The 12,305-nt window shown below is 39.6% G+C and overlaps 1 long non-coding RNA gene across 1 annotated transcript; it reads left to right on the forward strand.

Moving 5' to 3' along the window:
* The first annotated feature begins 6,242 nt into the window (after positions 1 to 6,242).
* LOC124402818 lies at positions 6,243 to 8,554 on the forward strand. The gene is made up of 4 exons (XR_006928796.1): positions 6,243 to 6,376; positions 6,675 to 6,794; positions 7,545 to 7,669; positions 8,072 to 8,554. It is a non-coding gene; the product is annotated as an uncharacterized LOC124402818 (long non-coding RNA).
* The last annotated feature ends 3,751 nt before the right edge of the window (positions 8,555 to 12,305 follow it).

The raw sequence follows: 12,305 nt of genomic DNA on the forward strand, positions 1-12,305 counted from the left end.
TTCAGCAGCAGGAACTGGGACACTGGTCAGGATTGAGGGAAAGCTAAATGTCCAGAGCTGACGAAAACCTGCTCCAGAGGGCTCTGGACCTTGACGGCGACGGTTCATCTTCCAACAGAACAGCGACCCCAAGCACACAGACAGGATAACAAAGGACTGGCTACAGGATGACTCTATGAATGTCCTCGAGTGGCCCAGCCAGAGTCCAGACTTGAACCTGATTGAACATCTCTGAAGAGGTCTGAAAATGGCTCTGCACCGACGCTCCTCATCCAAGCTGATGGAGCTCGAGAGGTTCTACAAAGGACAATGGGAGAAACTGCTCAAAAATAGGTGTAGCATCAAACAAAAGTCTTCAACAAAGAGCTTCAACAAAGTTTTGAGCAAAAGTTGTGAATACGTATTTTTTATACATTTTCTAATAAACTTCTTTTATGTTGTCATTATGGGGTTCTTTCTCTCTTTCTCTTTTGACAATGCCAAAATCTTCATTCTCGGTTCTATTAAACTGATATGACTCAATTTTCTGTAAACTGAATCCAGCTGCTGCTCCTCTGTTTTCCTGACCAGGCCTGCACATAATACACTTCTGTTCACATCTGTATTTCTAACATATTATCAGTACTTTGTGAATAATATCTGCATTTTGGTTCATCTCCCTAATCTTCATCCTGAAGGCATTCAGACCTCATTGTGTTCCCCCCAAAAATCACCCAAGTTTCCTCTTTTGAACAATTTTCAAATCAGTTCTTCTGCTCATTAGAGAAACGGAGTCAAAGTCCCATGTAGAGAAAATCGATTTGTTCCATTGCTCCACATCTGGTAAACATATTAAATGGGTCATTTTGACCCGCCTGGAACAGAGCATGATGGGTAATGGGGCTCAGCCGGGCCGAAGGGGGCATTTGAACCCCGGGGTCTGATTGAGCTGTGGCCTGCTGAGGATCAGATTGAGTCGGACGTGTTGCTCTCAACCCTGAGTCTGACTCCAGGCAGGAATTAAAGGCGGGACGAAGAGAAACAAATGAACTCACAGCTCAACTTTACATCAACCCCAACAAACATTAACACTGCAATCATATTCCTCATGTGTGGGGAGGAGATAATGACACACACACACACACACACACACACACACACACACACGCACTTTTTTTCTTTCTTTCTTTCTTTCCTTCTTTCATTTTCTCCATCTTCTTTTCTATCACATTTCTTTCCTTACTTTCTTCTTTATTCTCTCTGATCTTTCTTCTTCCCTTCCTAGCTTATTTTTCCTTTCCTTTCTGCCACCGTTTCTTCCTTCCTTCCTTTTCCTTTTGCTTTCTGTCCTTTTATTTCCTTCCTGCCTTCTTTCCTTCCTATCTTCCTTTCTTCCATCTGTCCTTTATTTTCTTCCTTTCTTCCTTCCTTCTTTTCTTCCTTCCACCATCCCTCTGTCTGTCCTTCCTTTTTCATTTTTTCTTTATTTTTCTTTGTGGAAAGGTTGGCCAAAACAGTTCAAAACTATTTGAAGCCTTTTCATTGATACTTTTGTGTTTTGCACAAAACTCACAATTTGCCTTAATTTTAAATCCCTCAGAAAAACCGTAACGCACAGACAAAAACACGAAAATATCGATGCTTCTGTTAGAGATGATGTATGTGGAGGTGCAGTTGTGGCTCCAGTGAAAGGAGACGTGTTGAATTGTGTTCATTGGGTTTCTTGCTTTAGTGATGACATTCATTCTCACTGTGAGATTCCTGTGTGTGATGCAGTTCTGTTCTACTGCACTTCTCCGTTATATTGATAGTTTCCATAGTCGTGGCTTCATAATGATGATATTAAAAGGTGGATTGATTCAGGTAGGACACCACTGAGGGTCTGTGGGTGAAATGTACAGCTCACCACTGGTATTTAAGTAATAAAGAGCAGAAAATATTGATCATTGACCATTAGAAAAAAAAAATACAATTTATATTTACAAATTTTTCAAATCTGACACTGTTTGCCTTTTAAACATTACAGTCTTTTGAACATTATATTCCAGTAGAAGAATGCTGAGGATGGAGCCACCAGGAAGGAGGAAAAAAGGAAGACCAAGGAGGAGGTTTATGGATGTGGTGAGGCAAGATATGCAGTAAAGAGGCAGATTTAGAGGACAGGGGGGTGGGAAGATGGATGATCCGCTGTGGCGCCCCCTAATAGGAGAAGCCGAAAGAAGTTTTTTAAACAATATTTTTAAACAATATGATAAGGGGTGCCCTCTGGTGGTCTGGAGGAGAAATAAATCTGATATATCCAAGATTATAATTTTGTGTGAGAAACAGGAACAAAGCTTAAATTTTCCAAACACATCAGTGACTTATTTTATCAGGACAGGTTAATTTAGGTGGAGATCAGAAGCTAAAACATAAACACATGACCATGACTGATGATCTGATTAAACTAGATTGACAAAAGTATTGGGACACCTGATTTCTCCAGCCATATGTGGTTTTTACCAAAACTGTTACCACAGAGTTGAAGACACGCAATTGTATTGGACGTCTTCGGGTGCAGTGGCATGATATTTTCCCTTTTCTTGAACTAGGAGACCCAGACCTGTTCCAGCATGACAAACAGATGGAGCTATAAAACCTATTTTTGAACACTGACTGCACCCCAGGCCTCCTCACCTCACCTACATCAGTACCTGACTTTAGTAACACCCCTATGAAGGAATTAGCTTAAATCTCCACAAAATCTAGTGGAACATCTTCTCAGAAGAGTAGAGGTTATTAAAACAGCAAATAGAGACTAAATGTGGACTGGGATGCTCAAAAAGTGGGTTTCCATGTGTAATGTCTAGTTCTAGATCCATGATAACATCACTTTTTCATCTCAAACTGGTTTCATGAACATGGCGGTGAGTTTGAGGCTCTTAAATGGTCTTTATAGGCTTGATCTGAACCCAGGAGATAAAAAATATATATTAATAATAAATCATTTATTTGACATTTGTAGGGTTTTTAGCAGAAGTAGTGATCATATGAAAGAAATACTATATTTCCATCATACACTCTGCTTGAGAACCATCAAAATCCACGGCCGTGGTGATAAAGATCGGGACTGAAGGTCTTGAACACCACTGGTTGCCCTTAGCTGACAATGGCGTTTTAATAGAGTTTCAGCTATCTAAGAAAAGAACAGCCTTTTGCTTGACATTTATGTGGGACATTTTCCAAAATCCCATCACTTTGAAGGTCACTTTAATTAATCCATGAGGTTGCGCACTTCAGAGATTTTAGAAAAGAAGTGACTCCAGAGACGCTGTATAAGAAGCTTCTACACTTTCAGTTTAGAAGTAAACAAAGACTTTGTGCCCCCACACACACACACACACACACACACACACACACACACACATGAGGTAGTGTATGGGAAACTGCCATGGGGCTTTTCGGAAAAAAAAAACAACAACGAGATCTTTCCGTTTCAAATGGAAAGACTGACAAATTTCAGAAGGTAAACCGTCTAAAAAGCAAAGCGATCATCTGACTGCTTTTATCTTCGTCTCTGAGCCAAGCGAAATCCCTCAGGATGCCTCTTTCTCGTGTGTGTTGTTGTGTCAGGACAGGCGTGTCCTCTTTACCAAGTGTTTTCTCCTTTCAGCTCGGCGTTTTTGAACGCAGCGAGACGCGAACCACAGGAAGCTGATCAGAAGCGTGCGAGAGCGAAAGACACGCGACGTCCTTGAAACTAAACGCTCCACTTGTTCTTCCGTAAGCACCTATTAACTTCGAATGAAAAACGCAATAAATATTGATGAGTAGAGGGCTACAAAGATCATGATTAAGGTTGAGACTGATTGAATCACCTCAAGTGCATATATGCGCAAAGAAAACAGCAGCTAAGCTTCTGTTCCAGAGACGAGAAGGTTAAGAACTCAAATGTCATGAGTAATATCTGTCTATTTGTTTATTACGTTATACGGTTTCACACTATGGCTACGCACGTGTTAGCTGTTTGTTAAGCATACCAGATATGTACATGTTTACCAGAGGTGAAAGACATTTAGGATGCCAAGAATCAGAGGATTTAAATATGAAATATAAGCACAATGCTAATAGATATTATGATGCAGTTGAAAACTTTTGGAAAATTTCTCTGTGAAAATGTTGCTGACGAAGATTATGCGCTGATGTTAAATCAGTTTTACAGACACTTTAATGCGAATTTATTGGAGAATAAGCATGTGGAGTTCAGTGACGTGTTTTCATAGGGGATAATAGCATCTTTCACATAAGCAAAAAATAATACAAAAATGATTTTCCTGAATGAATATGCAATTAAGGGCTGTTTCTACCATAAGGTCAAAAAATTAATAAATAAATAAATAAATAATTATCACAGTTTTTTAAATCCTGGGTGTACGACTTGATTCGATTGTGAAGTAGGTGAAGTCGTCACAAAGGCTAATACAGTTAATGAAATTGGCTAATAACTGTACATGATTTCAAAAACAAAACAAAAATGATTATCTTATCTCATTTATAACAGCATGATAAGTAATCACACGGCTCGATAAACAATCATTGTTTGATTACAATTATGAATAAAAAAATATACATTTATATTTGAAAAATGTGGGGCGGAGTCAATGCTAATAGATTGACTAGTACATCGCAGAGGATCAGAAAATTTGGTTGTAAGTAATAATTCGAAGGAGAAAAAAATACATTTATGTATATATTTAAATGATGGACCCACATTTCTATAAATGTAACACTTAATCAAATTTTCTGATCCACTGTGATGTACTAGTCAATCTATTAGCATTGACTCCGCCCCACATTTTTCAAATATAAATGTATAGTTTTTTTTTATTTCTTTTTGTTCAAAACTGACTTTAAAAATCTGTAATAATTATTTATTTATTTATTTATTATTTATTGACCTTACGGTAGAAACAGCACTTTATTGCATATTCATTCAGGAGAAGGATTTTTATTTATTTATTTATTTTTTGCTGATGTAAAAGATGCTTTTAGACCCTGTGAAAACACTTCACTTAACTCCACATGCTTATTTCCCAATAAATTGCCATTAAAGTGTCTGTGAAACTCAGTGAATTTTGATATAACATCAGCGCATAATCTCCGTCAGCAACATTTTCACAGACAAATTTTCTAAAAATGACTTTTTTTTCAACTGCATCATAATATCACGAGCTCGTTTTGTAAAAGTGCCACGCTGCATCGCTCTTTCTTCCAGTCGCTCTGACTGTGAGCTAATTAGCTTCCTGATGTTGCCCGATGTACGAACCGGCAGGTGTGATGCTTTATAATACGCATTGTGGCACGTTTGTTCAATCAGGCATCATTGTAGCATAGAGTCATAAATCCGCTCAGAGAAAGCGCAGGCAGTCTGAGGGATGGGCGCAGATGGCGTCTCTATAATAAAGCATTATAATGAGAAAAAAAGGAAGTAGTGTTAATTAGTGGAATAGTTCATCTACCATCAGCTGCTTCGATGTGTTCTTACTCTCGCTCGCTGCATTCTCGCAGCCTAATCCTTTCTTTTTTCTCCGTTTCTCTTTCTCAGCTTCAGATCCGGCAGTGAAGTCGGTGAAGTCACAGCTGCCACCAGTGGCCTCGTTGTCTCTTTGTGTGTGGTGTGGAGAGAATGATTAAGCGCTAAATTCATCTCCCATCATGCCTCTTAATTGTTTATTAACAAGCTTCCTGCTCAGACGGAGCGGCGCTCCATGCCGATGGATGATGCCACGCTCGGCAAGAAGCGCCGCATGATTCCAGGCACTGGGTTCATTGTTGACGATAATCTTATAATATCAGACTCTGGCTACGCTAAAAACGTGTCAAAGTTGCATTAGCTATAGTATAACATTGATTCTGAGTTACTAATTAGAAAGTCAAGGGTTCAAGCCCAGTATTGCCTAGCTGCCACCGTCAGGCCCTTGAGCAAAGTCACAAAGCAAACTGTTTAAGAAAACACCAGAAAGATCTAAGAGCAAAGTACAAAACCTGAATATTTTATTGGTTTTAAAAACATACACCGACCAGTAACAACATTATGACCACTGAGTGGTAAAATGATGAGCTCTTCATCATGGCACCTGTTAGTGCGAGCGTAAGGATTTAAGCGGCAAATAGTTACGTCTAGACGTCTGGGTCAGATCGTCTCTAAAACTGCAGCACTTGTGGGCTGGTCCCGGTTCTGCAGTGGTCAGTATCCATCAAATGTGCTCCAAAGAAGGAACAGTGTTGAACCGACGACAGGGTCGTGGGCGGCCGAGGCTCATCGATGCAAGCGGGGAGTGAAGGCTGGATCGTGTGGTCCGAGCCAACATATAAAGTACACAAAGCATGTACTTGAGTAAAAGTAAAGATACAGTAGGTAAGATATGAATCCAGTAAAAAATGTAAAAGTGTTTTTTTTTACATTTAGTAACTTTCATTTAATTAAAAGTACAAAAGTCTTTGAGTTCAAATGTAAGTATGCAAAATACTATATCTATAATGTTCCTATTATTATTTTGGTCAAAAGATTCTTTACTTAATCAACTCAGTTTATGTGTAAATTCTCGAATGTGACTCTTAGCTCACTGATCTATTAATAGAATGATATTAATGACTCAAACACTGATTCTGCTTGATTTTTAATTGATGCTGAACCGTATGCTTGCGCTAAATAGATCTCACCAAGCGACGATGACTGACTTTAGCTTGAATGACGCTCTGGGTGAACCACGCCATGACCGGACGTCTCCCCTATGGATGAGCTCCTCTCTGCTTGAGCTACCATCAATGGATGAGTAAGAACATATTCTCAGAGCAGTCTACAGCCCCCACCCCTTTCAAACAGTCTAGCAAAGATATTTAAATGCATGTGAATGCATTTGAATATGTTTTTAACAAAAACGCCCCAGAATGCAATGCAAACATTTAGCTTCAACTTGCACCAATTAGCAAGAATTTTTTCGCAACAATGGATTCCACTTTTCCCCTATACCTGATCAACAAATAACAGCAGCATTAACATTATAATCTGTTCATGTAAATATCAAACAAATCCACCATTTCACTTATGACCTTAACAACACGTAACAACACGCAAGGGTTCACAAAGACAGACTTTTTCTTTTTTCAGGCTCTGCTATTTAACTAAAGAACAAACAACAGAAGTAAATTAAAATCTATTAACATGAAAATAATTTAATCAGAGCATAAATCTATTATTGTATCTTTTGTTTTGTATTCTAAAAAACTAAAAACATACATCAGTTAAAACACAACAATAACTTTTTATACACAATAATTGTTTATCGAGCTGTTTAATTACTTATCGTGCTGTTATAAATGAGATAAGATAATTATTTCAGTTTTTTTTTTATCATGTTATGTTATTAGCCAATTTCATTAAATGTATTAGCCTTTACTGTCCTCATAACGAGATGAGTGATAGAGCTGCATACACACCTTCAGCTTTTGCTCCTTTCCCCCCCTTGGGCTCTTGAGGGTTTAGAGTTTTTTTTTTTTTTTTGTCATCCATAATTTTAATTCAGCTCTCCTTACCGGCATGACGTCACTCCAGGTCTTGTCAGTTCTCCCAACCCTGAAGGTTGAGGTGACATCGCCTAACCCCCGTCTCTTCTTTCTGAGTTTCTGAGTGAGGGAAATTCTCCGGGAGGTGGGTTCACACTCTGAGACCCGAACAGGTTCATTCACCGTGACATGATATAATAATTGACTCGACCGTAAAAATGACCAGTAAAATGTAAGATTTTTTTTGCGTAGTTGCCCAGTGGCACCGGACAAGTACAAGTTCAACCCAGATTGATTGGTCGCTTGCTGCATGTTTGACCAGTTATGTTTTTATCCACTCATTTAAAAAAGGAATGACTGATTTCACGATATGTAGTTTAGTAAAGATAAGATATTTAATGTTGAAATGTAGAGGAAATCAAACGGAAAGACATGAGTAAAGTACAGACACGCGGAAAAACTACTTACAGTACAGTAACAAATTAATATAATTACCACTGATTCATGTTTATGCACACAAATCTACCTCTTTTTTTGTGTTACTCAGCACAACTGCCTAAATCTGGCTTCGCCTCCACAGCAACAGAGGCAAAGGATCATGGGTAATGCTGACAGAAAAGCCAAAAGGTAATCTTTTTTCCCCATTTTTAATCAGAATAAGGCAGAAGATATACTGCAAGGGTTGGGGTTATACTGTGTCTCTAATTAAATCTGTCTCCATAATTACCTGGAGAATATGTTTGCTGTATTTTGAATGGAAGGAACGACTGATGATGGTTTATAAATATATAGCAGAATATAGCAGTAAAAACAAGAATTAATTATCCTGCTTAAATGTTGAGTAATGGTGATTGAAGAGAAAAAAAAAAAAAAAAACAATAACAAACGCGAAAAAAAATACAGTCTCTGGTGTCCAGTGGCAGAAAGAAAACTTTGGCAGAGGCACCGAAAGAACTTCGTATTTAAATACAGTACATAGAGTCGTCCTCTGTGACACAAAAAAAAGAGGGAAATGCATGTCTACGAACACAAATCAACAGATTATTTTGTGACTATAATCACAAAATGGCATGTGACTGGGCTGGTGTGTTTGTGGATTTAGAGAAAGCGTACGACAGGGTGGAGAGAGGAGTTGTGGTATTGTATGAGGAAGTCAGGTGTGTGAGAGAAGTATGTGAGGGTGGTGCAGGACATGTATGAGGACAGTGTGACAGCAGTGAAGTGTGCAGTAGGAATGACAGACTGGTTTAAGCTGGAGGTTGGACTTCATCAAGGATCGGCTCCAAGCCCTTTCCTGATTGCAGTGGTGATGGACAGGATGACGGACGAGGTCAGACAGGAGTCTCCGTGGACTATAATGTTGGAGATTGGAGAGGTGGAGGTACACGCTGGAGAGAAGGGGAATAAAAGTCAGTAGGAGTAAGACAGAGTACATGGGTGTGAATGAGAGGGAGGGCAGTGGAGTGATGCGGTTGCAGGGAAAAGAGGTGGAGAAGGTGGAGGAGTTCAGGTACCTGGGGTCAACAGTGCAAAGTAATGGAGAGTGTGTTAGAGAAGGGAAGAAAAGGGTGGAGGCAGGGTGGAGTGGGTGGAGAAGACTGATAGCAGGAGTGACAGGAGGTTGAGCTGGAGATGTTGAGATGTTCGTTGGAAGTGATGATGATGGACAGGATTAGAAATGAGTTTATTAGAGGGACAGCGCATGTAGGATGTTTTGGAGACAAGGTGAGGGACGTGTGATTGAGATGGCTTGGACATGTGCAGAGGAGGGACATGGGGTAAATCAGTAGGAGAATGCTGAGGATGGAGACACCAGGAAGGAGGAAAAGAGGAAGACCAAGGAGGAGGTTTATGTATGTGGTGAGGGAAGACATGCAGGTAGTTGGTTTGAAAGAGGCAGATGTAGAGGTTTATATATACTTATATTCAAGCAATTTTGCAATAATTATTATTAAATGTGTTTAACCTTTTTTTTAATGGAAGATTGTTAATGATTTGTATGGTGTGGGAGAGGAGCATTGTGGTGAGATGGTAAAGCCTTGGGGGTGGGGGGGGGCTAACGTTAGGAATCTTTTCCAGGTTTTCAAAAGGCTGAAAATTGCCCTGTTTACACAAGAGAGAGAAATATCTATACTGTATATGTATGTATACTGGGCATAGCTGACAGCCTGTATGGGGATGTGTGTGGGAAAGTGAAGGTTGCCAGGTGAAGGCGTGTTGATCCGCGAGTATGGCGTTGGCGTCGAGGAAAGATGTGCATGTGTACAAGAAAAAGGAAAGCAGGGGGGCAAAAGTGAATGAGAACTAAAACAAAGCTCCGTCTGTTGAACTGCCGCCATCTCTATCTTCCAACCCGGAACCAGTGAAATGTTACAGATTTGTCATATTGATGCAGCAACTTTAATTTAGTGGATCTTGCACAGTTTCTCTTTCTGCTCAGTGTTGGTGATCGTAAAGCTAAAATATCTCCATATAACAGAGGTGGCGTTTTTCCGCTCAGCATCCGTCTTAACCTGCTGCACACCGGAAAGTCGCGTGACCACACACGCCACACATGCACTGCCTAAGCTGAGACTATCTGGTCCTTTTTTTTGTGTTAGCAGCAAAAAAAAACTGCAAAAGGTTCTCAGAAAGTGTGTCCACACAGGCACTTAGCATCCTCGGTATTGTACAGTAGATGAGGTCAGTTATGGATGGAAAGAAGTTTTTGTGGTGACTTTTTGGTTTTGATGGTATGCAACCTCCTGCCAGAGGGTAAGGATTCAAAAGGTTGTGTGGTGTAGAGGTGGAAGATTATAGCCAATCACCTTCTTAGCAGAGTGGATGACACACTGCAGTCTGCCTTTGTCTTCAGCAGTGGCAACAATTTACCAGATGGTGATGGAGGAGGTAAGTATGGATTCATTGATGGAAGTGTAGAAGTGCACCATCATTTTCTTTGGTAGGTTGAACTTCTTTAGCTGTTGCAAGAAATACAACCTCTGGCTGATGTTCAGCTCTCACTTGAGGTCCTAAGAGATAATGGTTTCCAGGAAGTGAAAGGATTCGACAGCAAAGTCACACAGTATGACAAGAGATGGTGGGGCTGGATTCTTTCTGAAAGAATTCTTCAGGCAGTTGATGGTGATGGTTGTATGAAAATAGATGGCCCTGAAGCTACTGGTTCTGGTGCGAATGGATGTTTTTCCTCCTGCATGATAAAATAATAAAAGCTGACAATGTTATAATGTCAGACTCAGACTAAGCTAAAAAGTTTTATTAGCTATAACATGACATTGTGCAGCATCTGATATGACTTGTCCCTCAGTCATACTATAGTTACCCAATTTGCAAAAACTCTGACACTTAAGAATACCATCAAAATAGAATAGAATCAGCACAGCGCATTATAGGCACTGAGCTCCTTAACCTGGACACTGTATATGCTAGCAGACTGCAAACAAACGCTAGCAACATCATCAAAAACTCCAATCACCGAAGGCACTTACAGTAATACCCCCTTACCATCTGGAAAGAGATTTAGGGCTGCAAGTTGAGCACAAAACAGTCGAGTGCAGCTTGTTTTCCCAAAGCTGTAGATGCCTTCACAACCCCCTCCCTACAATTACCCCAGAAACTGCCCGTCCTTTACAACCTGTAAAGACTAAAGGACAGTTTTCCTCTTTGTTGCTCCACAGTGCACTCGTCACTTTATACAGTGTGCAATATATCTCTAATGGCTTCATTCTATGCATTATATATATATATATATATATATATATATATATATATATATACTTTTCAATATTTAATTCATATATTCTATTATATGCAATTTTGTTATATATTTTACTCAATTTCTCTATTCTTTAACTTTAACTTTTGCCAAACTATATTTTGTTGTATTGTATTATAATGACACTCGAGAATGAAAGTATCTTACATTCTTACTTTCAGTGGGACACCACATAAAATGCCAATGTGCACATGTAGGAACAACAGCTTCTTCTTTTGGCTGCTCCCATTAGCAGTCACCACATTCATCTGCACATCACTTTCTATGATCAGTATCACACAGTGACACACTTTAGATCTTCGAGCCCCGATACTGTCTTTTATTGATTGTTTTATAGACTGGAAAATACAGAAGACAAGACAATACAAGTCCAGGCAAATTTAGGTAAGATACAAGGACAATACAAGAGAAGATTAGTTTGTAGTTAAGACAACAAAAGAAAGACAAGAGAAGACAATGGATTATCAGTCCAACCTCCTACAGTACATGTCTTCCCTCACCATATCCATAAACCTCCTCCTTGGCCCTCCTATTGTCCTCCTGCCTGGTGACTACCTTCTATCACTTTTTCTCCAAAACGTCCTACCTGCACATTCCCTCGAATAATCTCATTTCTAGTCCTGCCATCACTCGCGATGAAAATCGCATCTTCAACTCCATCCTCCAGCTCTGCCTCCTGTCTTGTTGTCAATGCCACTGTCTCTAAACCGTACAACACCTATAAACTTTCCCTTTCACTCTCACAGATACTCTTCTATCGCAAATCACTCCTGCTATCACTCTTTTCCTCCCACTCCACCCTGCCTGCACTCTTTTCTTCACTTCTCTAACACTTTCTATTCAACTCAAAACATGTAGGAACAACACTACAAAACCGTATGAAGAAAATACAGTATAGAACCAGAACTGTGAATGCTGTTATTTTAAATCCAGACCCCTGATGTGAGATACGTATCATCAAATAACGTGTCACCGCAAACTAAAATAACTTCGGGACCAAATACCA

This window comes from Silurus meridionalis, chromosome 2, assembly GCF_014805685.1.
Source record: "Silurus meridionalis isolate SWU-2019-XX chromosome 2, ASM1480568v1, whole genome shotgun sequence".
NCBI classification, from domain to species: Eukaryota; Metazoa; Chordata; class Actinopteri; order Siluriformes; family Siluridae; genus Silurus; species Silurus meridionalis.